Raw genomic sequence first — 27,949 nt, 5'->3', positions numbered from 1 at the left:
CATTTCCTCTCCTCTGCCTTCCACCCTTCTCTCCCAGCCAACCGGCTTGATATAATCAGACCATAGCTGCTCACTGATCACCTCTGGAGTTTTGCTGGCCTGATCTCACCAGGTCTCTAGGCTCATAAACTTCTATTGTTTGGGCTTGGCTGTTCCTTGAATTGCCCTCCTTGTCAATGGCGTGGACTCCGTGACCCTTGGGCCCATTATGCTCTGACTGGGCTGTTTTTCTGGACCTCCTCCTGGCCAGGGCAAGCACTATGGCTGCGGGTGAGAGGCACCCACCTCTACCACTGTGGGGTCTCCCTGAGGCGGTCCCTCTCCCTTCTCAGTGAGGGGTGAGATGGGACACCATGAAGCGTCACTAGCGGGATGTGAGGCGAGGTGCCTGACGTCATGGGCTTCAGGCCGGTGGGGGAGGGCTCATGACATCCAGGAACCAGTGCGGCATGGACACTGGGAGGAGCCACGTGGAGAAAAGCCAGAGGGAAGTCTTTTGCAAAAATCAGTGTAAACTTTACCTCCCCTGCTACCAAAGGATATAATCAAGTAAAACCAATAAAGGCAGAGCTTCCCTCATTGAAGTGAGGAATGGGAGTCTCCAGAGAACACTAAAAAGTTATAGTCACTCAGTGAATTCATGCTCCTTTAAAAAAAAAATAGAACATTAAACGATTACACTAAAATCTACTGACGCCCCATGACCAGACCCACTTCCCTCCCCAGAGGAAACCACGTTACAAGTTGGTGGGTATTCTTTTCGACCCGTAATCCACGCTCGTATACACATCTCTGTCTCCATAGCATTGTCTTGAGTGTGTTTTATATCATTGTTATCCTACTGTTGACCTGTACACACCTGGTTCATTCCTTTTCACTGCTATATAGTATTCCATTGTATGTATACTCCCCATTTTACACAGCAGCCCCCTATTGATGAGTGTTTAGGTTATTTCTATTTTCCTGGTCACAAACAAAGCTTGTGCATGTATTTTTAGGCATAGGTAAGAGAGTTTCTCTACTCTATGGAGGAGAATTTTCCTGAGAGCTTGGAAATCACTATGCTGGGGACTTGGGTGCGGGTGTGGTGGGAATGGCAGAGGGGAGGATGGATGGGAAGGCTTCAGAGAGGAGCTGGGCTTTCAGCAGGCTATGAAAGGTGAACCTGGGCTTCACATAGATGGAGAAAAGGAAAAGGGGGTCTGGAGTTGGGAGAGGCAGGTGATGTGCTCAAGGTGCCGACCCAGAGGAAACAGGAGGTTGGTGACTGGTGCCAGGGGAGGGGGTTAGGTTGGCAGGGAAGGGCATGCTTTCATGCTTTCTGGGGGTTTGGCGTGGGACAAGAACAACTCACAAAGGTGTTTGTAGGTGATGTTGGACCCAAGGCTGGCTCTTTATTAGGCACCAAGGTTTACCTCTGCCTTCAAATCCTCGGGGAGGATGTGATCTTGTGCCAGCACTTGTCCTTTTCCCCCTGGCCCGGTAACCCAGGCCTCTCCTTTCTCTTGCCAGCATGCTGCCACTCAGCTCTCACCCCTGCACAGCAGAAGGGAAGAGCCAGCAGCCAGGGTCACCGGCCTCCCCGGGGGTTGAAGGTCAGTGGGCAAGGCCCATCCAGGTGCTCACAGAACCCGTGGGAGGCTTGGAGGAGGACAGTGCAGGCGAGCCCCTTCTGGGTGATCCAGGGAGGGTCCATCTCTTGGGCCCTGGGTGGAGCCTCATTGCTTCACGATGATGGAAATCATGGCCATTGTCTGCTCACACGTTTGCTGTGCGCCTGGCAGGGAACCACGGTCCCTAAAACTACTGTGGGGATGTGGAGGGGTGCCCTTCCAGACTGGTCCTGGGAGTAGTCACAGAAGCAGGACTCCGGGAGGGACATGGAAGTCTGAGGAGGGGGCTGCAGTGGACGTCCCTTGTCCTGGGTGGGGACATCACTCCTAAAGCTCACTTTTGCTCGAGTACAGTCATATCAGGAGAAATCCTCTGACTGTGCCTGTTTCCCCACGTGCCTTAGCACTGGCTCCCCAACCTCTTGACATCTCCCACAGTGGGCCTACGAGTTTTTTGTCTTGCCTCTGGGGTAGGAGGTTCTGAAGACCACTGGGGAGTGGAGACAAGGGGTGACAGCATGCGGGAGGTCTCAACTGTCCTCCCAGCCTCTGTCAGTGTTCCCGCCCACGGCCTCTCTCTCCAGCCCCTCTGAGGTCAGCACATGTTCCAGGCAAGAGGTCTGACACCCCGTGGGCTTCCAGGAGAGGGAGAGGTCTGAGCAGTGGAACAAAGGTTGGGGGGTGGAGGGCAGCAGGGTCACCAAGGAAGCTGGGGCTGCCTCGTGCAGGTCCTGAATGCCAGGCTAAGGGGTTGAAACCATCTCCTGTGGGCAACAGGGAGCCACTGAAGGTTTCTGAGTAAAAGCAGCAAAGTGATCTGCTAGGGAAATGCAAGACGGATGGGCGGGGGCGCGGGGAGTCCAGCTGGGAGAGACCGAAGGACAAAGAGCTGAGCTATGGGATAGTAGAGCAGGAGGCAGAGAAGGAAAACCCACAGAAGAAAATCTGGAAAACTGAGTAACTGCGCTGGAAAGCAGGGAGGCGATACACACACAGCACAGCCCCTCGCGGCTGCATTTTCTTTGGGAAAGCCTTCCTAATTAAGGTGACTTTTGTCAGGTGGATGATTAATTAAAAGTGCAGAACTTCTAAACTCTGAGGCCCTTAGCAGTCCCGGGTCAAAAATAATGGTCGGGTCCTTGGAGACAACGAATGCCAAGGTAACAGAGAAAGAGGTCTCCTTCACTGGAAGAATGTGTGGCCACAGCCTCCAGCAGCTACACCCACCTCTGCCCCCAGCTAGCGAGGATGAAACCTCTCTGATTTTTGTTTTCTCATCTGGAAAATGGGCACAGTGCTATCGCCCGTCTTTATGTTGTGGAGCCATTAACTGGGCTGATGAGCGCGGTGGGTGTTGACCGCAGAGCCTGGCACAGAGGGACCACTTCGTAAATGGCAGCTGTCATTCATAACAGCCCGGCTGAAGCTTCTCTCAAAGCTTCTTCCTTCTCTCAGTGCTTCTCATGAGTCCCGTCTGATTTCAGATGAGTCTCTGCTCTCAGGATACCCCACGTGTCACTTTGCCCTGTCCCATCAGCCAGTCCTGAATTCCCGTGAGGATCCCAAAAGGGCCATTTGAACTGCAGGCACTCACGGTTCCACGGGACTCTCCCCGGTGCCCTTTCTGAGGTCACCGCTTCCACAAGGGCCTTTGGATTCACAGCTTTGCCTACCTGTGGATTTCTCTCCCCTTTCTCCTGGCCGGTGATAGTGAAGGTGGGTATTTCTCTTGAACCTGGATTGGGAGAGTCGTGTGCTTTTGCCTGTAATAAAACCCAGCAATTTTGTTGGTCCAACACAGCCAGGTTTTTAAGACGCTGGCTTTGCTAAAAGCCATGATATAAAAGGGACTTATTAACACTCCGTCCAGTTAGCAGACAGCTCTGAATGCAGTGCCCTAAAGTGTCCTACGTGCTCTTCTTATCACATTGGCTGATTCTTCCCGGCATCAACGAGGTGATGCTAAACTTGGGTGCCTCTGGGATGGAGGGAGCCCCACATGAGGAGAGGTTTGGGGGCATCTGGGGTCCAAGGAGGCCAAGTGAATACACTGAAGAAAAATGCCTCCATGGAAGTGGACCATGGCCCAGGGCTGAGACCTACAAGTTCTTGGAATGTGCCTGATGGAGAAAGTGAGGATGGGTCGGTATTAGGGTTTCTTCTTTTTGCCAAGAATGGAAATGAAGCAGAGCATCAAAGTCTACTCAAAGCCTGGTGGCAAATTCCTGGCAGAGAACTGAGCTGTCCCCATGACTTCAGAGGTCCAGGGGACTTTGCTGTGGGGGAGAAGTCTGCCACCTCAGCATATGCATTAGGATTTGCATGTGTTCCTGGAGTTACGGAATGTGGATGAAGACAGGTGCACCATTTGTGGCCTCTTGTTTGCCTGTGCGTCAATGGCTGGAGGGCTCTGTCTTAGGAATGCAGAAAGGATTAGGGAGCATTATGACACATGGGGGAGGCAAAAAGCCTCGCCAAGCAAGTCACAGAATTTATGGTGGGAGGTGACTGTAGAGGATGCTTTGTTCTGTTTTTATCAGCTCAGCATTCATTTCAACCTTCACTGGGAAACACAGCTCATTTTTTTTCCCCCTGGGAGAAAATTATCCCTTTCTATTCTTAAACCATTAGGTTTGAGTCAGTTCATATTACTCCCCGATCCAGGGTAAGCACATGAGTCAGACCTGGCCAATCAGAGCATTCCACTCCCCCTTGGCCATGGTGAATGGTTCAGGGATGGGGCAGATGACCCAAGCCCATCTAATGATGCTGAATTCAGAGATTTTTCTTGATAATATTGTGAATGAGGAACATTTTTTTTCTACTAACACTTAAGTCTGGAATTATTAGCAATCAGCTCTCTTTCAGAAGCACGAGTTCGTGTACAATTCTTCTGGAAGAAATTTGTAAGTCCTGCAGGCTCGTGACTGTCCCTTTTTGTTAATTCTTTCTGCCACACTCAAACTTGATTGCTGTTTAAAATGCTCTGACCAGTACCCGGGGATGCTGGATGTGTGAAATTGGTAAGCAGGCCATCTCGGAAAGGCAGGCAGCTGTGGGGGACCCAACATCATCCAATCCCCAAACCGGAGCTGTGAGCTCACGACCAACTAAGTCAGGTGCACGAAGCTCTGGCACCATCCCATTACCTGCCTATTAGTTTTGCCATCTTTTTTTCTTGTCCAACAATGAATTGATTTTCTTTAAGATAGGATGTGGTTACATCCTGCCTACCTTTTTCTTGCCTACTCATTGATGTTTTGCACGTGAAGACCCAGGCTCTGGGAGTGCCTGAGAAGCTGTTAGTGCAGCTGGTGGAGTCCTTGCACAGGGTCTGCAGGGAGCTATCCGAGCTCTTCCCTACAAAGGACCGATTTGTGAAAAGAGCTTAAAGATGCATCCACAGAGCGGGGCATGATGAATAGAGCAGCCCCATCGGTTCCAGTCCCTACTGGCTTCATCGCAGGCATACTAAGGGAAAGCCAGTTATGTGATTCCGCAACGAAGACCATGGCATTCATTGACTTCCATTGCATAACAGAACTGGAAAGTTTGTGGGGTAGACCTGGCTTCCTCCATGACTTAAACGTCTGTCTTTCTCTCCCTTGTCTCTGCTCTGCTTTTCCCAGTGTTGTCTTCATCCTCAACGTAAGCCCCACATTCACATCTTTCTTGTGGCCAGCAGTCCCAGGCCGAGTTATTGCCCTCTTTCACCCTCATTTGCCTTAATCTCTGAAACAAATTCTGATTGCCAACTTGGGTCACAGGCTCTCCCCGGTCAGGCCCTAGGGATTGAGCATGGAGTATTCTGATTGTCCAGACACCCTGGAGGAAGTAGGTGTGGCCCCTTGATTGACAGCCCTATCAAAATCAGGTGGAGTCAGTGCTGTTAATTTACAAAAGGAAGGCAAGCAAGGCATACCCCAAAGTAATTGAGATCTTCCATATTCATGGTATAAATTTCTTTTCACATGCCAACTCCAGCAGATTGATGTTAGCTGCCCATAGTTAGTGGATTAGAAGGCTACCGTTGATTAGCAGGGTCTGCCGTGGGTGTAGGATATGGGTGCTGTGGACACATGCTCTGTTTTTTGCTGCATCTGAACTTCTAGGGCATGAGAGGCTGGAAAGTTCACATTGATTTACTTTGGAGGGAAGTTCCTAATCACACATCAGAGTTGCTGATGCAGAAATCCCAAGGCACATCATTAACTTGCTCCCAGCCTCTCTCCCCTATCCCATTTCCCTGCTTCACAGGAGCGTTTCCTCCCTGTTAAGGGCCTCTGCTTGGGCTGGGGGAGGAAGCCGGATACCCTAGCTGAGGACCCTCCTCTTCCCCTAGTGCCAAACAGAGGTCCTCAAATATTCCCGTTCTTGGGAGGAGGGGCTGTCCTGGGGCCAGGCTTTTCCATCCTGGATGGAGAGGGAAAAAAACAGGAGAAGAGAAGAGATGACAGAGAAGAGAAGAGAGTTCTGTAGCAATCTGGACGCTTTACTCTGAGCTGATTCTTCTCTCCCAGTCAACAGCATCCTGGCTGGTGAAGGGAAAAGGGCAGTGGCCAGGGCAGCTGGGGTTGAAAGCCATCCCTGACTCAATGAGTGGAGGCCCTCGGCACCTTCTCTGGGCTCAGTGTCCCCATTCCTGAAACAAGGGGTCAGTACTTTACAGCTTTCTCTAGCCCAGACTTTCTGGAGTTTGATGACAATAGTAGCTCTTTTTTCCTTCTCATAATGGTTTGTCACACAGGGCCGGAGAAGTGGTTCCTTCTAGGCACAGACGGATGCAATCCCATACAGATTTTTAAAAGTTTATTATTATTTAAAAAAATTAAAAAAAAAATTTTTTTTGCCACACCACTCGGCTTGCAGGATCTCAGTTCCCTGACCAGGATCGGACCCTGACCATAGCAGTGATAGTGCCGAATCCTAACCGCTAGACCACCAGGGAACTCATCAGATTTTTTTTTTTTTTAAACAAAGGTACCTTTCAAAAACAAAGAGAACTTGGACCCACGTGGTCCTGACATATTTGACCTCCATTTGCTTCACTCTCATAGGACGATGGTTTAACTGACCCCCAGTCCATTTTCAGTGACCATGAAACATGAGTTCAAATGCCAACTGTGCCTTACTGTATTACTTTTCTTCTCTTTTGCTGGGTGACCTTGGGCAAATCACTTTGCTTCTCTGAACATGATATCCTTCCTCCGTAAAGTGGGGATGTCCACTTATTGGGCTGGTGAGATATTCAAATATTTAATAAGTGTTTTGAAAATCATAAAGAATCGTACAGGAGACAGGGATGAGCTCTTATTAAACTCTCACTCAAAACTGGCCTAAGAATGGGCCAGAAATTCCTTCAGGCCTGTTTGTACTGTGCCTTGCACGTAGCAGACACGTGGCAAATATTTGTTGAATGATTGGAATCCCAGGGGCTGTTTGAGTTGTGGTGGATCTCCACATAGCACTCAGGCTGTGCTACTTTACGTCCCAACTGCGGATCTCTGATGGGACAGCTGGGAGGGTGGGTTGTGGGCCTGGAGGAGCAGGGCTGTCTGGTACCTGCTTGGTGCCAAGTCCGCTAACTCGCCTGAGATGGGGCATCTGTCAGCCAAGGTAGGAAGATAGATTTCTAACAGCCGGTGGTGGGGGGGGGGGTGGGGGGGGAGGGGGCTTGTGTTTTTCTGATCGTGTTGTAGCTGTTTTGGGAATAAATTACTGTGACTTTATAGCCCTTACAGGAGTTTCTGGAAAATCTAATTGGATGAATCCCAAAAACTGAATTCTTTTTTGAGTTTCCAACTCCCTCAGATGCTCATTTGGAAGGAAAATGGGGTCGGCCTCTTTGCCTTTGACAGACACCCAATCACCCTCCTAACGGGGTCACCTCTCCTTGATCTTGGAAGTCTTTCTTTTCCCAAAGGACTCCAAGAACATGGCTGAGCCACTCAGACACACAGCCACTCCCCAAGGGTAAAGAGGCAGCTTTGGAAGCCTTGTCACTCCTTGGCCAAGCGATCAAGCCAATCAGGACAGAGCTGGGGGGTGGGGCGGGGCGCGGGAGAAGCCGACTTCTCGCCCAGGCTCCTTGCCCTGTCCTCTGTTCCTCTCTCCTAAGAAATAGGCATTGACATCCAGCGAGTGCTTTTACACCGATGTAGGTGCACACGGCTTAACAAGCACTGGCGATGCTCTCTTGTCAATTAAATTAAATAACCAGCCCCCCGCCCCAGCCCCCATCTTAGAAAAATGCTCTGTGTAGCCAAACATCTGTAGCCCAGGATATGTGATCTCCCTCTGTTTTGTTTTGCTCCAGACAAAATGGTGGAAAAGCTGAAATTTATGCCTTTGGAATCTGAGGCATTAACCGTTGTAAATCAGCATTTGGTGCCCAAAGGTAACAATTACTGCTCTCATTAATAGATTTCCCCAGCCTCCATCATAAAACAACTCTGGAAATGTCTCCAGGGACAGGGTGGGGGAAGCGTGCCTGGGGATCATTAACAGTCAAGCACCCTGGGCACAGAGGGAGGCCGCATTCCTCTCCCCAGGGCCAGCCCAGGGGACGTGAGAGAAAGTGCGCACACACATAGGGTCCCCCAGACAGGGCCGGGGTGCTGCTGACGTGAGGTGGGTGTGCAGGTCGAGCAGAAGCCCCACATCTGTGCAAGGCCTCCCAGGCAGTGGATCAGAAGCCTTGGGTCTTGAAGAGGAAAGGACTGAGGAGGGAGGACGTGGGGGGTGGGGTGGGGGGGGGGGGTGGGGGGGTGGGCGGGGGGTGCTGAGGGAGGGAGGGAGACGTGCGGGTTGGAGGGCAGGGGGAAGGAAGGCTCGCATCTCTATGACTACAGGTGCCTTTCTTCTTTTGGGAACACCAGGGCTGGAGGGCATCTTGCCTTCAGTAGCGACCTGGGCACAATGGGGGGCCCCGGGGCTTGCCCAGGGTCACCTGGCAAGTCAGTGTCTAACTCAGCCACGACCATAAAGAAAAAGGTAGAGGCCTGCCCAGAGGTTTGACCGTGGACCCTTTCTGTCTCTCTTTGGTTGGAACATAAACTGGATTTGTACCCAGGAAATAATTTCTTCTGTTCTGCAGATGGAAGCAGGGTGACCATGCTGAGGCCACACACGTGGCCCCTGGAAACGGTAGATGAAGAGGCCTCGCTGGGCTGGAGGGGCTGGCCGATCCCCCTCCGGGCACCCCTTTATACCTGGGGATGCGTGTGACCGCGGGGCAAAAGAGAGCAGAGAGTTCTCTCTGCTACTTGCTGATCCCCACCCTAGTTTTGTGTTATTTTTCTTTTCCGGTGGGATTCTCACATCTCTTTTTCTGGGATATTCGTTTGTAGAAAGAATCCATATGGGATTTGGATTTGACGGGGCCTGTGTAAGAATGCTAACTGCATCCTTAGCTGATGAACAAGCTGTGAGGCCTTGTGAAGGAAAGTCTCAGGACCTCTTCCCTTCTTGTCTGCAACGGGCACCGTGGTTCCTCCGTGAGACGGTGCTGTGAGGGTGGGTGCCCAGCTGTGTGTGCAGCGTGTGTGCCAGGCTGAGCAGCTGGCACGGGGTAGGTGTTCACAAAGTACTTTCTGAGTGAATGGAAAAGAAAAGGTATCTATTGGTGTAGAACAAGAGCGGGGTATCCTACCCTCCTGGGTCAGTTTAATTCTCCCCCTTGCAATTTACTCAGATGCAAGAAATCAAAGGCTTCCTGGTACTCGGGCAAAGCTTGGCTCAGAGAAGCTGCCACGTTGCTCGGGGCGCACAGCGGAACACCCAGCAGGTGGTCGGCTTCCCATCCTCCATGCCTCCCAGCCCTGAACCTCGCTTCCAGCTCATAGCAACTCCACCAGGCTGATTGACAGAGAGCATTGCCCCTTGTTTGTTCATTTTTGTTGTGGTAAAATATACATAATATAAAATTTACCATTTTGTCCATTTTTAGGTGGGCAGTTCAGTGAGATTAAGTACCTTCACTTTGTTGTACAATCACCACCACCGTCCGTCTCCACACCTTTTGCATCATTCCTGTACTCGTGAAATGATAACTCCTCCTCTCCCTTCACCCAGCCTTGGTAACCTCTAATATTTCCTGTTTCTATGAATTTGACTGTTCTAGGTAAACTCATGTATGTGGAATCATACAGTACTTGTCCTTTTGTGTTTGGCTACTTTCACTTAGGATAATGTCGTCAGGGTTCATCCGTGCTTGGCATGTGTCAGAATTTCATTTGTTTTTAAGGCTGAATAATATTCTATCGTTTGTATGTACCACATTCTGCTTATCCATTTGTCCATCAATGATCATTTGCGTTGTTTCCACATTTTGGCTGTTGTGAATAATACCGCCATGAACGTGGGTGTGCCACATCTGTTTGAGTTCCTGCTTTCAATTTTTTGGATATATACCTAGAAATAGAATTACTGGATTTATGGTAATTCTACATTTACTTTTTTGAGGGACCACCATACTAACCCTTTTTAAAACTTTCCCAGTGGAAGGGCAGTGCTGCAGGGGTGGTGTCTGATGAGAATAGATGCTCTGGGCCTTTCCAAAGTTAGGGCTGGGGGCTGGGGGTGGCAGGGAGGACCCTGGAGCTGGCACAGGGCACCCTTTGGCAGTTCAGCACTGCCCCCCACCAACTGGGACCCGTTTTACACTAAGCCCTGGGAGAAACGAAGCACTAGCTCTGTTCACCATGGATGGACAGAGATTGTTTTGCTTCTTATGATTAAACAACAACTAAATCCCCCACCCCATGTATGCACACACCAACTCCAAATTTGGTTCAGAAAGGCGACTTAAGAAGATTTAAGATGTTGTGATTAAATACATGGGTTTTGGTGCCAGTTCAAATTCTGGTTTACAACAAGGACCTACTGTATTGCAGAGGGAACTATATTCAATATCTTCTAATAACCTGTAATGGAAAAGAATCTGAAAAAAAGAATATGTATATCATTATATATATATTATATATATATATAACTGAACCTCTTTGCTATATACCTGAAACAAACACAACATTGTAAATCAACTATACTTCAATTAAAAAAAAGAACAAAAACCCAAATTCTGGTTTAGTCACTTACTAGTTAGGGATCTTGGACAAATCACTGAACCTGAGAGCCTCAGTGTTCACATATAAAATTGGGGTCACAGGTTGTTGTGGCCTTAGAGGGACATTGGATGTGAAAAGCTGTACACAGTCTTGGGCCAGAGGGAGCTCTGTCCAAGGACTGGGGTTTTGTTCTCAGAGGCTGCTGACCACGCCATGAGTGGAGGGGTTAGAAGATGTCCCCGACTGGCTGCTTGGCTCTGCCTCACCTGCCTGCTCTGGAGGTGGAGGGTGCTTGAGCCCCGGGAGTTCCACGTTCACTGCCGGGCCTCCCAGGTCCCGAGGCTGGCGCTGCCTGTGGGGAACGGCCCACAGTGGGGGGATTTATTATCTCTGGTCTCCGGTGCTTCATGGGTCATGTGACATGGCTAATCCTTAATTACACCTAATGTTAAAGGTTAGTCCACCTCTGGGATGTTTCCCAGCTTGAAGGTGCCTATGGAAAATTAGTTCATTCATAAAACACAGTGTCAGGTTACAGACCCAAATGGCTTCCCCCAGCCTCTGGTGGAGATGGGGTTGGCGGAGGCCGCTGAGAAACATCCCCAAGCTTGCCTCCTGACTCATCCGTTACCTCTAACAGGGTGTCAAGTGAATGATTCCCTTCTAGAAAGATAGCAATCATGCCCAGAGGAAGGGTGAGTTCAAAGGGCTTCAGAAGCATCGAACAATCACTCAGATGGACAGAGGTCAGCATGGGGGAAGATGAGGCCCGGGAAATTTCATGGTGGTTGTTCAGCTTCCCTGTTCCTCAGCAACTGTCCCCCCACCCCCATGGCTGCTATACTTTGTATGGTCAACGGAGACATTGCCAAGCTGCTGAGAAGTGCCAGGGCCCCAACTCCACCCTGGGCAGTGCCCCAGTGGGCCCAGAAATCATCACAAGTGCCAGCCTTCCAGGGCAGCTTTGCTGGGGCCAAGTTCTGCTTGCTCTAAAGGTGACTTCCCATCAGTCCAAAATTTATTAAGTCATCCAGCAAATATTCATTGGGTACTCACTGTGCCAGGTACTATTCTAGAACCTGGGGATGGATTGCAGTGACCAAACAGACAAAACAAGAATGGCTACCCTCCCAGAGTGTCCATTCTAGTGGTGGGGGGAAAGACAGACAATGAACGAAATGTAGTAGTAAAATGATAGCGTTATCTGATGGTGATAAGTGCTATGGAGAGAAAGAAAGCAGAGGAGGGAGAGAAGAAATACTAGCCTGGGTATGTGCTGCAAGTTTTGATAGGGTAGTCAGAGAAGGCCTTACTGTAAGTTGAGAGTGGAGCAAAAAAAGGAAGGAGGTGAGGCAGTAAGCCATGAAGAGATCTGAAAGGACAGTTGCTCCAGGCAGGGTGAATAGCAAGCGCAAAGGCCCTGAGGCAGTAGGATGCAGGTATGTTTGAAGAGTAGCAAGGAGGCTGTGCGGCTGGAGCAGAGAGAGTCAGGGGAAGAGTAACAGAAGATGAGGTCAGGGAAAACAAAGACCATGCATCGGTTTCTGTGCCTCTAGCCCTGTGCTCAGTGTTTCCTGGCCTTGACCATGGATGTAATATGTCGGCTGTAATGTTTTAGAGTAGGGATCAGCAAACTACAACCCTTTGGCCAAATCCATCCAGCTGTTTTTGTAGATCAAGTTGGATTGGAACAAAGCTGTACCCATTCATTCACGTATTGTCTATAGCTGCATTCAAGCTACCAGGTCAGAACTGAGTCATTGTGACAGTGACTGGATGAACTGAAAGCCTAAGATATTTACTACCTGGTCCATGTTTTAGGGCACGGGCTTTGGAGTTAGACCACATCGGTTCAAATCTCTGCTCATTTATTATCCAAGCGGCCCTGGGCAAGTTACTTAACTTCTCGGAGCTTTATCCTCCCATCTGTAAAATGCTGATAATATCTATCTTACAGAGTCTTCTGAGATTAGATAAAACAACTAATATGGAATGCATGCACCTGATAAATCCAAATACTTTTTAAGGAGTCATCAGTGGGTGCACAGTCCTGGACTCACAGGGACAATATCTTAGCAAAAGTTTTCATTGGTCTCAGTTTTCATTAGTCTCAGTTTCTCTATCTGTTAAGTGGGGATAATTATTTGTGAAACTAAAATGAGATAAGGTGTATGGCTTGTAGCAAGCACATATTAAATGGAAGTTGCTGCTTTTATTTTCATCAGCTTTACCCTCCATCATCTCCTGTGTGGGGGGCCATCTTCAAATTCTCCAGGATCTGGGAGAAAAATCCAACATCTGTCTGTATATCCATGTGCTGCTGCCCTGCTACCGGCTCCTGGTACATACCTCAGCTGGTGGTGCCCAGAAGGGAGTGAGTATTAAAAGGCCTCCCTTTCCCACATCTTGACATCCGGCCTAAACCCACTGCTACCTGAAAGAGCGCCAACCTGTTCAGCATGTTTGAATTTGCAGATAACCTCTTATTTATTCTCAGAGTATCCACAAAGCTGAAGCTTGTCACGGGTTTTTATTATGTGGCAATAAGTACTGTTGGGGAAGGTCTATCTTCGCAAAGTCCAATTAGAGTATTTATTTATTAGGCTCTTTTATCATCAGGTAAGAGTAATAGGAGGGTCATTGTAGGATTCTGCCCGCTGAAGCCGGTTTGAGCATTTGCCGATTGGCGGGGGTGGATGGCAAGTGGTAAGAATTTGGGATGGGATGGCGGTCTGGGCTTGGGAAATGTTGATTTTGTCGGAGGACTTTGTCACGCCGCCTGGCTGTGATGACAATCCACTTGAGTTACATCGCATTAAAAAGAAAAGTGGCGAGAGTCCAGTGGTTGAAATGCAGACGCCCACACGTATTTATATTTGCAGTGCCTGGGCCATGTGTGCAGTGATACAGCGAACAAGAAAGTTGTGGAACTGAAAATAACATATGTCTGTCTCAAGTGCCAGAGGAAATTGTAGCACTGGCGAGAAGGGGAAGGGTCCAGATTTAGAGATGGGGAAAGAAATATGCTCCTTGTTCAACCGTGGTGTTTATACACAAGCCCTCATTTCTCCTCACACATAATGAACAGCCACAAAACTGACAGGAAAACAAATGCAAAACGGGGCAAGTTGATTGCTTCTTTGAGAGCTGGTTGGCGTAACCGAGTCCTGGATTGAAAATAAAGTTCAGGCAGATTGAACTCTGACCCCCCCCCCCCACCTCCTTGTTGCAGTTTTCTGGGTTCCTGGGATCTTGTTCATGAGAACGAAGCTGTGGATGCAGCTGAAACGGGTCGAGGTGGAGATGGTTAGGAAGGGATTCCTCCTTCACCACAAACCTCCTTGACTTAAAAATGATTAAAATAAAAAATCTCCAAACCAATTACTTTCTGTCTCTTGAGAGCCAGAGGATTGTCTAGGGTTTTTCTGGACACAGGGACCCCGAAGATCATATTTCTTTTCTGGGTGGGGTGCTATTTTTAAGACTTGGTTACCAGCCTCCAACTCTTAATTCCATGTGTCTATATGTATAAATAGATGTGACTAAATTTAAAAAGAAATAATATTCACATCTTTGGTTTTTTTCCATCCTCACAAAAAACAAGTAATGGTTTTGACTTCATTTTCCACATTTCTCTGCCGTTTTGACGTTAATCAGACACAGCCCAAGACTAGGAGCACATTTGGTCTTTGCAAAAAAAAATTGAATTGGCCTCTGACTCCTCTGGATGGTTCTGTAATTCCTTGCTCTCAGAGCACCCCTGACAACCCAGAGCCCCAGCTCAGATCTCAGATCCAGCTGGAAACCTCCTACCACGGCCCTTGGCTTGAAACTAGACCCTCAGGATTTTAACATACATGTTGGCCAAGCCACTTACGTCTAACTCCCCCTGCCTCAGTTTTTTCATCTGCAGAATGGACGTGATACTCTCACCACCTGTCAGGACCAGAAGAGGTTGGGAGGAGTTGGAGAAACACCCATGGTGGGTTTCGGAGTAGCTGCTGAAGTGAAATAGAGCCCGATGGCCACTCAGCTATTGTTTTCTGCTTCTTCCTCACCTTACTGGTTAAGTGTGGCCAACACCCAGTTTTCATGTCAGGCATGCTGGCCCCAGGGACCCGAGCCTGGGGGCTAAGCTATCACAGCCTGAACACCTCCTGCAGGCCAGCACCAGGTGCCTGGCCTTCGTTTGCTTGGTTACACCTCACGACAACTGCCAGAGAGGCATTGCTGGTTCCATTTCACAGACTGGGAGACTGATGAGCGGCTGCTCCTTTCACACCAATTGAAACGTAATACTCCCAGCGGTTAAAAAAATATGTTACAACCAACCAAAGAAAATGTATGCAGCTGTCTGTGGAGGAGGATGGGGCAGGTGGGCAGAGAGCAGGGCATTCAGGCTGGAATCTTGGGAGGAGAGCACCATATCCTTCCACATCCTGTGTAGTGGGTCTAATAGTATCACCCTTACCTCGAAAAAAAAAATGTGTGTCTACCCAGATGTCAGAATAAGCCCTTCTTTGGAAATAGAATCTGAAGATGTGTCATTCGTTAAGGATCTCGAGAGCAAATCATCCTGGATTTAGAATGAGCCCTAAATCCAATCACTGGTGTCCTTCCAAGGAGAGGAGAGGGCACAGACACAGAGGGAAGAAAGGCCATGAAGACAGAGGCAGAGACTGGAGCCAGAGGACGCTGGGAGCCACGAGGAGCTCCCAGACAAGGAAGGATGCTCCCCTAGCGCCTTTGAAGGGAGCGTGACCCCGCTGACACCTCAGTTTTGGACTTCTGGCTTCCAGAACGGTGAGAGAATACATTTCTGTTGTTTTAAGCCACCGAGATTGAGCAATTGGTTAGGGCAGTCTTAACAAACTAACACCTTCTGACGAGCTGTTTACATTTGGTCACCAGAAATAAAGGCAGGCGGGAGCTAGTACTGAACACACACAAGCAAGGGCTAACTCTGTAAAGGGAAACATGAAATCTCTTTGGTAAAACAAAACAAAAGGCAGAAAGTCCCTTGTTCTTTCCTTGGAGCATGCCTTAGAGATAGAATCCCTGAGTCTGCGAGGAGCCCAGCAGTGTGAGGTGTGGGATCAGGGGAATGATGTAAGATGATATGATTTATTGCTTTGTTGAGCAATGTTTTCAGCTGTGGATCTTGCTTTCAAGCTTAAGCTATTGCTGAAATAATAGGCAGGCCAAGGGACTTTTGAACACACACAGAATATCTCTGGTGACTGGAGAGCGAGCGTGGCTGATGTTTCTATGGGGAAGTTGGGAGGTGAGCGGTTTGAAGACTTGATTATGGAAACACGGCACAGGGTAACCAATAATTGAGTGACATTGGGGTATGGGGAACATTGAAGTAGGCTGGTGCAGCCTTATCTCCAAGGGACTGATACGAGAAGTCCTTTACAACAGGACAGCAGTTGGGGGCCTCTAACCCCAACAGGTGAGCGGAAGTGCTGTAATTAGCATTATTGTGGTAACTAGAGACCTGGGAAGGGTCAACACAAATGTGAGGCCAAATTTTGAAGAGGACGCATGATATGACAGATGAAGGAGGACCAGCCAAGAGCAAATCACAGCAGCTCAGCTGGGAGACGATGACAGCAGAAACCGGAATCTTGGCAATAGTCGTTGTTAAGTATCCCGCCATCCATGCGTGAGATACGCATGTGCATGTTGTATTTTTAAAAAGAGATTAAAGTATAATAATTAGGAGACTTTATTAATGCCTTTGGAGGAGTTAGAAATGATAATCTATATCCAAAATGACACACAAATCTCTAACCTGGCGCTGAGGGTATTGCTGGGATGACTTAATCTCAGGAAACTGGCAATCTGTCACTGGGGGAGGGCGAAGACAGACCTGCTGGGGAGGGGGGAGGGGTTTGTCCGGGAGAGGATGGGAGAGGGTTCTCTGGAGCGAGGGCTTCATGGCTGGGTGTCCGCCTCGCAGAGGAAGGACCACCTGCTCTCATCCATCTCTCTGTTGGAGTCCAGGGAACTGGTCTTCCCACCAGGCTCTCAATCTGCGCTCAAATCACAGAGGTCAGTAATTATTCAAGTTGATGAAAATGAAAACGTGATTTATAATGAGATAACGGCTCCCACATTTTGAAGGAGACAGTATAAGCCAGAGGCTCACAGCCTGCGCTCTGGAGTTTGAAGCTCGAGTTCAAATCCCGCCTCTAGCTGTGTGAGATCCACCTGTGTGAGGTCTCAGAGTAGTGGACGCCTCTGAAGTCATGAGATCAGCACATTGTATGTGAGTCTCGCATTGCTGAACATTAGAGGAGTGGGTCCTGGAACCACTAGTGGTTGTGTTAGCCGACGTCATCGCATTTAATCAGCACTACTGCACGGGGATGGGGTGGGTATGTGTGTGGGGGGAGGTGTTCTTCCCTGAGTCATACACGAGGAAACTGAGGCTCGGAGGACTTGAGCACTCGTTTGCCTGAGGTTCCTCGCCTGGCGCCTGGTGAGCGGCATCAGTGCAAGTCACTGTCTCTCTCGTGAGTCCGTGGCCTCACCATCCTAAAGGCGCCGTGGAAGGTGGGCAGACCCACTTGGTTCCTCTGCTTCTGGCCACCTCCGCTTTCTCTGTGCCCTGCCTCCTTGTCCCAGCCCTTCATCTTAATTGCCAATGGGAATGGACCTTGTTGGAAGCTGCTCTGGGGCCCAGTGGCAGGGCCACCCAACAACGATGCTCACCCTTAAGAAAAGACCATCTATATTCCACCTTCTGCAACGCCTCCCTGAAGTTCACAGGCATGGCCTGTCCCTGGGGAAATGGACACCACGGGGGTGGGGCAAGGTCAGCCATTCTCAGGTCTGATGCACACATTCAAATCACCTGGGACCACTTGCCAAGTGTCCCATGCCTGTACCCCACCTGAGTCCAGCTGCTGCTCTATCTGCCCAGGTGAGTCTGATGCGCGGCCAGGCTTGAACACTACCGCCAGGGCACACTTCTCCTTCTGGGTCACAGCCCTGCCGACGTTGTTTTACATTTTAAACCCTCTCACCTTAGAGCAGATTCCACGTAGCTGGTGGAAGGCTCCAAGTCTCCGTTTGGTGGGTTGTTACCCGGTCACATGAGGGCCACTGGAACCTGCTAGGGTAGGGGTGGGAACTGCCTTGTGAGGGTGATGTGCAGACCGTTCCCATCAAACAAGCAGGGGTGGCCTGCTCCCCAGGGACCTGTGAGCCTGTCCCCACTGTCCCTGCGGCTGGCACTTGGGGGGAACGTGGTCAGAGTCTTAAGAATCTTCATCCTCTGCTTCCTCAAAGGCAAGTCTTTAAAATGGCTCCCACTTTATGTGAATCTTCTAATCATGGAGAGTTTCCTTTATTTACTGTAATAATAGCTGAGTGACACTCAAGTAGCAGTGTGAGTCTTGTGACAGCTCTGAGTTTTTGTAGGTGTTATTATTCTCATTTCATGGGTAGGAAACCTAGAAGTTACACTGGTTGGATGAATCACACACCAGGAAGAGGCAGAGCTGGGACCTGGCGCTGCGTCTCTGCCCTGTACTCTGTCTTCTCCCTGCTTGAGGCGGGTAGCTAGGTTTCCATGTCACAGATGATCCTTGACATTGACACATATTCTGGGTGATCTTGGACAAGTCCTTTTTCTTGGAGCCTCTGTTTTTTTGTTGTAAAATTCTGAGAGGGTCACATTCTTTAAGGATTCCATCAAAGCTGATATTTTAAAGACAATACAGCTTTTAAGGTCACAGGAGACAAGGAATGTGAAAAATGTTCTTACAAGGAGAATGCCTCCTTGAGACGTGAGGGTTATAATTATAGTTTTCTATAACATTAGCTCTGGCCATGTTGAAAACATCTGGGCTACAATTGCTTGGGAGCAGGGCCACTTCTACCTTGTGTACCACTGTATACACTACATACAGGTAACATATACAGGTGTTCAGTAAAGGATTTTAAGCAAATGTTTTAACTTTGAAGTATAACATAGAGAGATGTGTATAAATCACAAATGTACAGATAAATTATTTTTTTCAATTGAGCATACTTGTGTAACTACCACCCAAAATAAGATGCAGAATATAGCCAGCACCCATCACAGGCCTCCCTCATGGCGCCTCCTAGTAATTACCCCCTGACTACTAACTGCTATCTTGACTTCCAACCTCATGGATTGGTTTTGCCCATTTTTGAACTGCAATTGAATGGAATCATGTAGGATGGACACATTTCTTTCAATCTTATGTTTGTGACTGCACTCAAGTTATAGTGTGTAATTTTATGTTGTTCATCCTCATTACTATCTATATTCCATTGTATGGCTACCACTCAATGTATGTATTCATTTCACTGATGATGTATGTTTAGATTGTTTCCAGTTGGGGGCCATACGGAATAATGCTGCAGTGAGTAGGCTTGTATTTTGGAGCACATATGTACTCATGTTTGTTGACTATATAACTAAAAGTAGAATTGCTTGGTTATAAGGTTTGTATATGTTCAACTCTAGAAAGTCCTGCCAACTTTTTCCCCATTGTACTTGTACCAATTAATATTCCCATCAGCAATGTAAGAGAGAGGATTCTACCAGTTGCTCCACAAACTTGCCAAGACTTGGTATTATTGTATTATTTTTAAAAAAGCTGTTCTGGTGAGTATGTAGTGGTATAAAATTGTGATTTTAGTATGCATTTCCTTGATGGTTATTTATTTTGAACACTTTTTCTTATTTAAGTCTTTTGGCCTTTTTCTATCCAGTTGCTGATATTTTTCTTACTGAGTGCTAGGAGATCTTATTTATTTATATATTTATTTTAATACTTATTTATTTGGCTGTGCCGGGTCTTAGTTGCCACACGATCTTCGTTGTCGTGTGCGGGATCTTCGTTGCGGCATGCGGGACCTTTCGTTGCGGCATGTGGGAACTTTCGTTGCGGCATGTGGGATCTAGTTCCCTGACCAGGGATCGAACCCAGGCCCCCTGCATTGGGAGCCTGGAGTCTTAACCACTGGACCACCAGGGAAGTCCCACTAGGAGTTCTTTATATATTCTGGATATGAGTCTTTTAGGCTTACCTTCTCACTTTCTTCATGAATCAGAAATGAACAGAATAGAAAATTTTTTTGTTGTACAGAAGCTTAAAATTTTTTTTGAGTAAGTTAATTACATATTAGTAGATGCTGCTAATGATAAAAGACTGAATCACTATAGGAATTATTTCCTTTGGAATATTAATCCCTACATTTTTTTTTCAATTTTTATTTTTTAATTATAGAGATATTCTTAATTTTAATGAAGTCCAATTTATCAATCTTTTCCTCTATGATTTTTGCTTTTTGTATCTTGTTAAGAAAATGTTGTCTATCCTAAGGCTATAAGGATATCCTCTTATGTTATTTTCTAGAAGCTTTATTGTTGAACTTTCACAAGTTAGGCCTGTAGTCCCATCTGGGATTGACTTTTATGTATGGTGTGAGGTTGGGGTGACCATTGCTTCTTCTCCATTCAGATGCATCATCTTTCCTCCGTGCATTGCAGATGTATGTTTATTGTAAACTGGGTAACCGTATGTATGAGCCTCTGTTCCTGAGCTCTGTTCTACTGGCTCAGTGAATACTTCAGGGATGATGGTGGGTGGCCTGGGCCTCACATGCTCCTCATGAAGATGGAGGTTCTGAACTCTTGCTTTCTGAGGAGATCCTGTGCTTCCTCTGCTGAATCATTTGGTTTATCTCTGCCCTTTTCTGACTTCTTCCCATAGACACAGTTAATTGGCTGACAAAATTATCAAGATAGCAAAGGCTTCCATAACATTTACCAGGTCCTGTTCTAAATATGCTTGAATTCATTGAATCTTTACACAAACCCTTGATGTAGTCACTATTATTATCCTCATTTTCCTGATGAGAAAATTAGGGCACTGAGACCACATGGGTGGCATGTACCAGACATGGAATTTGAACCCAGGGATTCAGCCTTGGAGTCCATGTTCCTAAGCACAACACTGGGCTTTCTTTCAGCCAACAGCAGGAAGTAAAATGGTAGAGGACAAAATCACCCTGGCCTAGGAATGAAGACATCTGAGCTCTTATCTTGGCTTCTACACCTATTGGATGGGAGATTTTGGACACATTGGTTAATCTCCTTGAACCAGTTTCCTCAGCTAGAAAGCAAGAGAGTAAAATTATATTTTCAGCTCTGACATTTTACAATATCATCTCTCTGGAAGATTCCTAGAGAGACTGTGGATTTTTTGGAGAGAAGACTATTGTACAATGGAGACTAGGGTGGAGGCACAGATTGGGGAGGAGCCCAGAGAGAGTGGTGAGAGCCGGGTTGGGGGGAATAAGGATGTAGGGAGGTGGGGGGAGTGGGAGAGGGAGAGGAGGGAATGTCCCAGCCCTCCAACCTGTCTCTTCCCATCTGCTTATCCCCTTCATGGACCCTCAGATCCAGCCTATCAGATTACATGATGGAGGGGGTGGTGATGCCTAGGTGCTAAGTTTTCTAATTGACCCGCCTTCTGGGAATTTCTTTGAGAGGCTCCTGTTTGTTCCCAAGGTCGTGGTTCCTGTGTGAGCCTCCTGGGGGGCAGTTTCTCTGCCCAGAGCTGGCTAATTGTTCACCCACCGTGTCCACTCACTGGTGAAAATCACGCCAGGCTCTTCCATGTAGACACCAGAGGTCCATGGGGGTGTCTCGTGACCTTGGGGGCCCTCACAGCCCGAGGCTGGGGGCCTGGGAACAGTCTTTTATCATTAACTTCTGGACAGCGACATTGGTGGTGGTAGTGGTGGGGGGAGAGGAACGGTTAAAAGATAACTTAGAAATGTCACACAAGGAATATATGCTATTTTTAGACAAATTTAGAAAATTCAGATACACACAAAAAAGGAAACCAAAAAAGTGATCTGTAATCACTTAATCCAGAGATAACCACTATTAACATTTTGGCAGTGATTTTCTTTAGAAGTGTTTTGGATATCTCTGTTTCTCTCTGTCTTTGTAGATCTTTATCTCTGTATGTATGACATACGTATATATCTTTTTATAAAAATGGGTTGCAGTCTTCTGGAGCTAGATTTTTTAATTTGGCAATATATCATAAGCATTTCTTCAATCACTCAACGTATTTTATCATCTTTAATAGCTGCATGACAAGCCATAGGTGATAGTTTCCCATCTTTGTTATTATTCGTTGTGAACACACTTTTTCATGCATTTTTGAACATATTTCCTTAGGAAATATTTGAAAATATCAGAATGAATATGTCCCAGTGATTTTTGAAAGATAATAAAGTTAATACTGTCCTCATCATTATCAATAAACATTTATATAGTACCAATAACAGTAATAATTATTTTTTTAATTGAAAGCCTCATAGATTACCAACTCTCTCAGTAGGTCATCTCATTTAATTTTCTGAGAGGTTCTATTAGGTTCATTTATTCCCATTTTACAGCTGTGAAAATTGAGACCTTAGGAGGGGAAACGACTCCCCCAGGTCACCCAGTTGAGCAGGGCAGGGACAGGAAGTATGTCTGGGCTCCCTCCTCTCCGCTGGGCTCCCTGCACCCAGCAGGGCATGTGAAGCTGCCCAGAACGAGGCCTCCGCTCGCTCTGCAATGCTCTGGACAGGACGGGAGATTGGTGCCTGCACACGGGCTGAAGATTGACATCTGTCAAAGGAGGATCCCAGGTAACGCCTGCTGGGGCTTCAGAGCAGCCTTCCTGGAGCTGAGCCTTAAAGCGGGGAGAGAGGGAGCCACAGAAAAGCACAGAGAGCATGCCAGGCAGGGGAGGCACGGTGTGAGCAAAGGGGTAAGTCAGGGAAACCCGACACCCCTCCCTCCTCTCGCTCAGGCCCCTGTGCTGAGATCAGCTTACAGGAGGCCTGTTCTAGCACCTTTGCCAGACACTGACAGCGAATGTGTAGTGTCACAGGCAACGGGATAATAATGGAAATTAAATTTTCTGTTAAGCAGCCTTGTATATGTTTAAATCATTTCATTATACAGATAGAAATGTTTTTCTGATTTCTCCTATTTTCCTCAAAATGGTAATAGCCTTTTGCCTGATTCTAAGAATGATATCTATTCAATGGTAAAAAATAAAACTTTTACACAATACAGACAAGCATAAAGATACAAAAAAAGGCAAGAAGCAGACCTTCCCCATCCTGAGGTAACTGCTTGGCGTCTGGGCTTTCAGACTCTCTCTGGGCCCACAGATTCATGGGGGATTTTCCTTGACAGTTTTACATAAATGGGATGGAGCCAAACACACTCTTCTAGTGCATGTTTTCTCACTCAGCAATCTGTCTTGGACACCTTCCCCTGTCATTACGTATGGATTTCCATCATTATTTTTATTTATTTTTGTAGAGTCTGACTTAACATTAATTCAAAAAGGTCAAATTGCCGGTGTATAAAATGTTGATTAAGGTGCACAGAAATTGGGGTTTGACTCTTCTCAAAATGACAAGGGCTTTGTCAGCCCTGGTGGCCTATGAACAAGGTATCTTCCTGTTTATTTTTTTTATGTTTACTTTTTTTTATTAGGCAAATTTTCAAACTACTTAAAAGAAGAGAGAATAGTGCAAGGAACTTTCCAATACCCGTCACCTGGATTCAACAATTATCAAGATTTTGCAACATTTGCTTTATCAATCCTTTATTTTATTTTATTTTATTTTTTGCTGAAATATTTTAAGGCAAATCCAGTTATCTTGTCATTTTAGCCCTGCATCCTTTAGTATGCATGGCTCAAAAAAAAAAAAGATATTTTCTTATGCAGCCACCATGGCTTTCTTTTCCAACCTTCCTCCCTCCATCCTTCTTCCCTTCCTGTCTTACTTTCTAGGTAAGAAGTCTTAAACAGGCAACCTCATCTAGCTAGATTATAATAACATGATTTCTTTGTATTGCGGTTACTTTTACTTATGGTAACTGACACTAATATTCTGTTTAGGGTAGTGTAGTTGTTTTTTTTTTAAGACAATACATTTATTTGAATAAAATGAATGGACAAGTTTAAAGAAAAGCCATGGAAAGGGTGACATGCAAATACAACAACCCTTCCAGAAAGTGATTTGAGAATGGAAGATGCTGCTTTAGCTCATCCTCTTCTGAAAGGCATTTAGAGTGTTTCCAACTCTTTCACTACTAAAAACAATGCTGTAATGAATAATCTTATATATACATACCTCTGGTGCTGTCTGGTTATTTTCTTAGGATATATGCTTTAGAAGCAGAACTGCTGATTTTACAGGCTATGAATCTCTTAAAAGCCATGGTTTCCTAACCAGAGTGTACTGTATTTAATTTAATATTTTGTTCCTGTTTTTATTTTCTGGTGACTCAGGGTCATATTGAAGCATCAGCAATTGTACACTGATGGTCTTAGCCTTTCTGCACTTTTTCTGTACGTCTCCAGGCTATGATGGTGAAGCTTTTGCACCCACTTTTCATAGTGTTTCTGTCTCATCCTTTTCAGTAAATTTTCCTTTGTCGTTCTCTCCCAGCCTTTTAATTTGCTACTTCTCAAGTACTGTGAGCTGGAACAGATAAACAAGTTTGTGCTGATTGTAGCTAAATTACGGGTAAATAGACTCTCAGTAAGGGTCTGATGGGACAAACATGAGGCAAGATTTTTCTTAGGTCCTGCCCATCCCACTTCCTTTTAGATCTATCCTGCTTCAGATCTCTAGGGCTGTTTGAAGGGTGGCCGCTGGTGATGGCAATGGGAGTTACTGCTACTTAACGGCAGATAAAGTGACAAACGGAAAGTATTGTGGATCCCTTGTGCTCCCAGAGAGATTTTTCAGGATACAGCATGGATTTGCTACTTACCTCCCTCCATCCTTACAAGCATTTTGATGTAGCTGGAGTCAGTCTTACAACCTCTGATTTGTGGAGGAGGGATCTGTGTTTCACAGAGACCAGGTGATTTTCCAAAGGCCACACCGCTGGCTTATGGCAGAGCTATGACTCGAATTTCTTCTGCTTACCACCTGGACCAGGTGCACCGGGGGTTTGAATAATGGGTGTTTCTAGGAAGAGTGATGCTAATAGCAAAGAACCAGCGCGTCATGGGGCACTTGCCCAGCCAGCGCATGGACAAGGTCCAGGGACTGGGACAGACAGATTCACGGGAGCTCAACCGCTAGGGACAAGGCTTTTACGTGACTCGAGATGTCCTCAGCCAAAAGGACAGCTGGGCAGGAGTGGGGGCCAAGAACGCTAAGTCCTCATTACTGCTCAGCCTCCTGGCTGTGGAAGAAGGATCAGGGCCCCAGGAGTCCCCGAGCTGGGTTCCAGAGCCTTCCCGGCTGTGTGCCCTGGGCCAGGAAACACCCCACCTCTAAGCCTCAGCTGAAAAGAGGGGCTCGGACCCAGATCAGGGGTCTTCTAACTGTAATCCTGGGGAGGCCACCCCCCATGCACCTCTCCAGGTACCTCAGTCATTGAAGAGGCTCTGTTTTTTGTTTTTTGTTTTTAATTCTTCAGACTTAATTGGAAGGATTCTGATGCCAACATTTTTCTGAACAACTGACCAAAATGATCTTGCATGTTTCACTCTCATCTGCTCCTGAGTTTCCACCCCTGGGTCATGGTACTTCCCCACCCCACACTGACATTAACCAGCCCTTGGGAGACAGCCCTGGATGCTACCCCCGCCTCGTCCCCTCTGCTTCATTCTACCCATCCCGCTTCCTCAGTTTCCCTTTTAGCCCCTGGCACCATCCTGCCCCCGCTCAGTTGCCTGGTCTCCTCACTGGCCTCAGCCCTGCACTCAGCCCTCCACGCAGTTGTGTTCACTGCCAGCGGGAGAAAGCCCAAGACATCAGGCTTTCCAGGCCCTTCGGTCCTGCCCTCTCCTCTGTGTCTAACCCAGGGGACGGTTTCCAGGTTTCTGAACTCTGCTTTCTCTCATGCATCGGGATACAAGAGTTCCTGTGCCCGGAGCTCTCTCTCTGGCCCTTGTCATCTTGGAGCTACTGGACTCATCCTGAAGACTCAGCTCAGTTGCCATGTCCTCAGTGAAGCCTCCTGCAAGCACCCGCCCCAGCCGATGAGTCACTTCTGTGTCCCTGCAGCTGCTGCTAAGATCTGTCACATCAATCCTCCCAGGCCTGGTTCCCCACTCAACCCCAGGCTTCTCAGGGTCTGAGATTTAAAACTTCACCCCAATCACAGATGTTCGGTGTTTCTAGCAAACCTGAGCTCAGCAAATGCTTGTTGAATGAACAGATGAGTTTCCTCTGCAGCCGGGCCCTGTGCCAGGTATGGGGGGCTTGCACCTCACCATTTGGACCCTGTGAACCTGTAGATCCTACCATGTCAACCCCTAGAATTCTCTGACTGCAGCTTTATGAGCACAAACTTTAAAAAAATAGGGAATTATACAAAATCAGATGTATTTACAACTGACAGATTAGACACACTCTGTCAACCAATTTAGTGGATTGATTACTTTTCTATAGAACATGGTTAAACGGGTCCTGATTTTTGTCCATTTTTATCAGTATTGATTCTTTTCCAGGTAGATTTTATAATGAATATTTGCTGCACTGACCAATTCTTTTGTCCCTCATAAAGTTTTACAAATTATAGCATTTTCTGTTGTAATTTTCTTTTGTGGGTGTTATTTTTACCCAATCCAGGTTTTCTGGAACAAATTTTGTGGTAGACTTAAGAAACTTAATTAGCTTTTTATTTTTTAGAAGCAGTTTTAGGTTCATAGCAAAAACTGAATGGAAAGTACCGAGAGTTCTGAGATACTCCCGTCCCCATACCTGCAAGCCTCCTTCTCTATGGCTGTCCCCCACCACAGTGGCACATTTGTCACAACTGATGAACCTACATTGACACATCATCACCCTAAGTCCAGAGTTCACATTAGGGCTCACTCTTGGCGGTATACATTCTGTGGGTTTGGACAAATGTAGAACGACGTGTGTCTGCCATGATAGTACCATACAGAATAGTTTCACGGCCCTAAAAATCCTCTCGGCTCTGTCTATTCATCCCTCCCTCCTCCCTAACTCTTGTGATAAAAATATGATCAGAATGATTTCAGTCTTTTGTTAATTCCAACTGTAAAATAAATTTTAACATGTTCAATTTGAACTATACTCAGTTATATTTTGTGTAAGTTACTTTTACAGGTAACAATTGATTAAAAATTAATCTGTATTTATTTTTCAGGTTATTTATGTGAAAATTGTGAGGAACCTTCTGTTGGATATTCCAGGCTTCTTCTAGGGACAAAGAGTAGCCAGGTGAAAATGGAGAAGTCAGACTGTCCCTTCTCAGATCCTACTGTGGCTCTCTTTACTCTGAACAAAAGCTGGTCTCGGACTTCCCTGGTGACGCAGTGGTTAAGAATCCGCCTGCCAATGCAGGGGACACGGGTTCGAGCCCTGGTCCGGGAAGATCCCACATGCCACACAGAGCAACTAAGCCCATGTGCCACAACTACTGAGCCTGTGCTCTAGAGCCCGCGAGCCACAACTACTAAGCCCAGGTGACACAACTACTAAAGCCTGCGTGCCTAGAGCCCGTGCTCTGCAACAAGAGAAGCCACTGCAATGAGAAGCCCGTGTACTGCAACAAAGAGTAGCCCCCGCTTGCCACAGCTAGAGAAAGCCCACGCGCAGCAACAAAGACCCAATGCAGCCAAATAAAACAAACAAATAAATAAATAAATCAAAAAACCAAAAAACTAAAAAAACCCCAAAATGGCCTGGTCTCTATCCCAGCAACTTAGAGAGCTTCAGTCTCTGGTCAAGGTCACGGAGCTTGTGTTGAGGACAGAATCAGGACCCTAACCCAGCCAGCCTGGCTCCAAAGCTGATGTTCTTTCATTGAGCGCCTGCCTTGTCCTGCGACTGTCCCAGGTGACGACCAGGTTTTGTAGAGTCCCTTGGTGGAGGGTGTCCATCAGGTTTCAATGAAAGATCGTGGATCAGATCAGACCAACCCTGGGTTGGGAGACTGGGGAGGGTAATGAAAGCCTGTTGGAAGCAGGATATTGCCTTCTAGACCCAGTACTCCAATCAACATTGGGTATGACCTCATGCAAGCCATTTACCTTCTCTGACTCCTGGTTTTCTTATTTGTAGGATTCATTCATCCAAAAAATATTTGTTGGACACATATGACATGCTAGATGCCAGACAGTGCCATAGGTACCAAGGATACAGCCACAAATAAAAGTTCCTGACCCCATGGAGTTGACTCTGAACTAGATGGTCTCTAAACCCTCTAAA

At 47.0% G+C, this 27,949-nt stretch overlaps 1 long non-coding RNA gene across 3 annotated transcripts; it reads left to right on the top strand.

Moving 5' to 3' along the window:
* The first annotated feature begins 1,678 nt into the window (after nucleotides 1-1,678).
* On the top strand, nucleotides 1,679-27,949 carry LOC309642532. Of its 3 annotated transcripts, none has more exons than XR_014253243.1 (4): nucleotides 1,679-7,229; nucleotides 7,930-8,010; nucleotides 8,963-15,481; nucleotides 26,886-27,949. It is a non-coding gene; the product is annotated as an uncharacterized lncRNA (long non-coding RNA). The 3 variants fall into 3 exon arrangements; XR_014253244.1 differs by lacking the exon at nucleotides 26,886-27,949 and having other exon boundaries at nucleotides 8,963-9,183; nucleotides 9,307-19,391; XR_014253245.1 differs by lacking the exon at nucleotides 26,886-27,949 and having other exon boundaries at nucleotides 8,963-19,391.

Source organism: Balaenoptera physalus, assembly GCF_965194825.1.
Source record: "Balaenoptera physalus genome assembly, chromosome: 14".
NCBI lineage: Eukaryota > Metazoa > Chordata > Mammalia > Artiodactyla > Balaenopteridae > Balaenoptera > Balaenoptera physalus.
The sequence above is the reverse complement of the archived record's forward strand: the minus strand, read 5'-3'. Positions and strand labels throughout refer to the sequence as shown.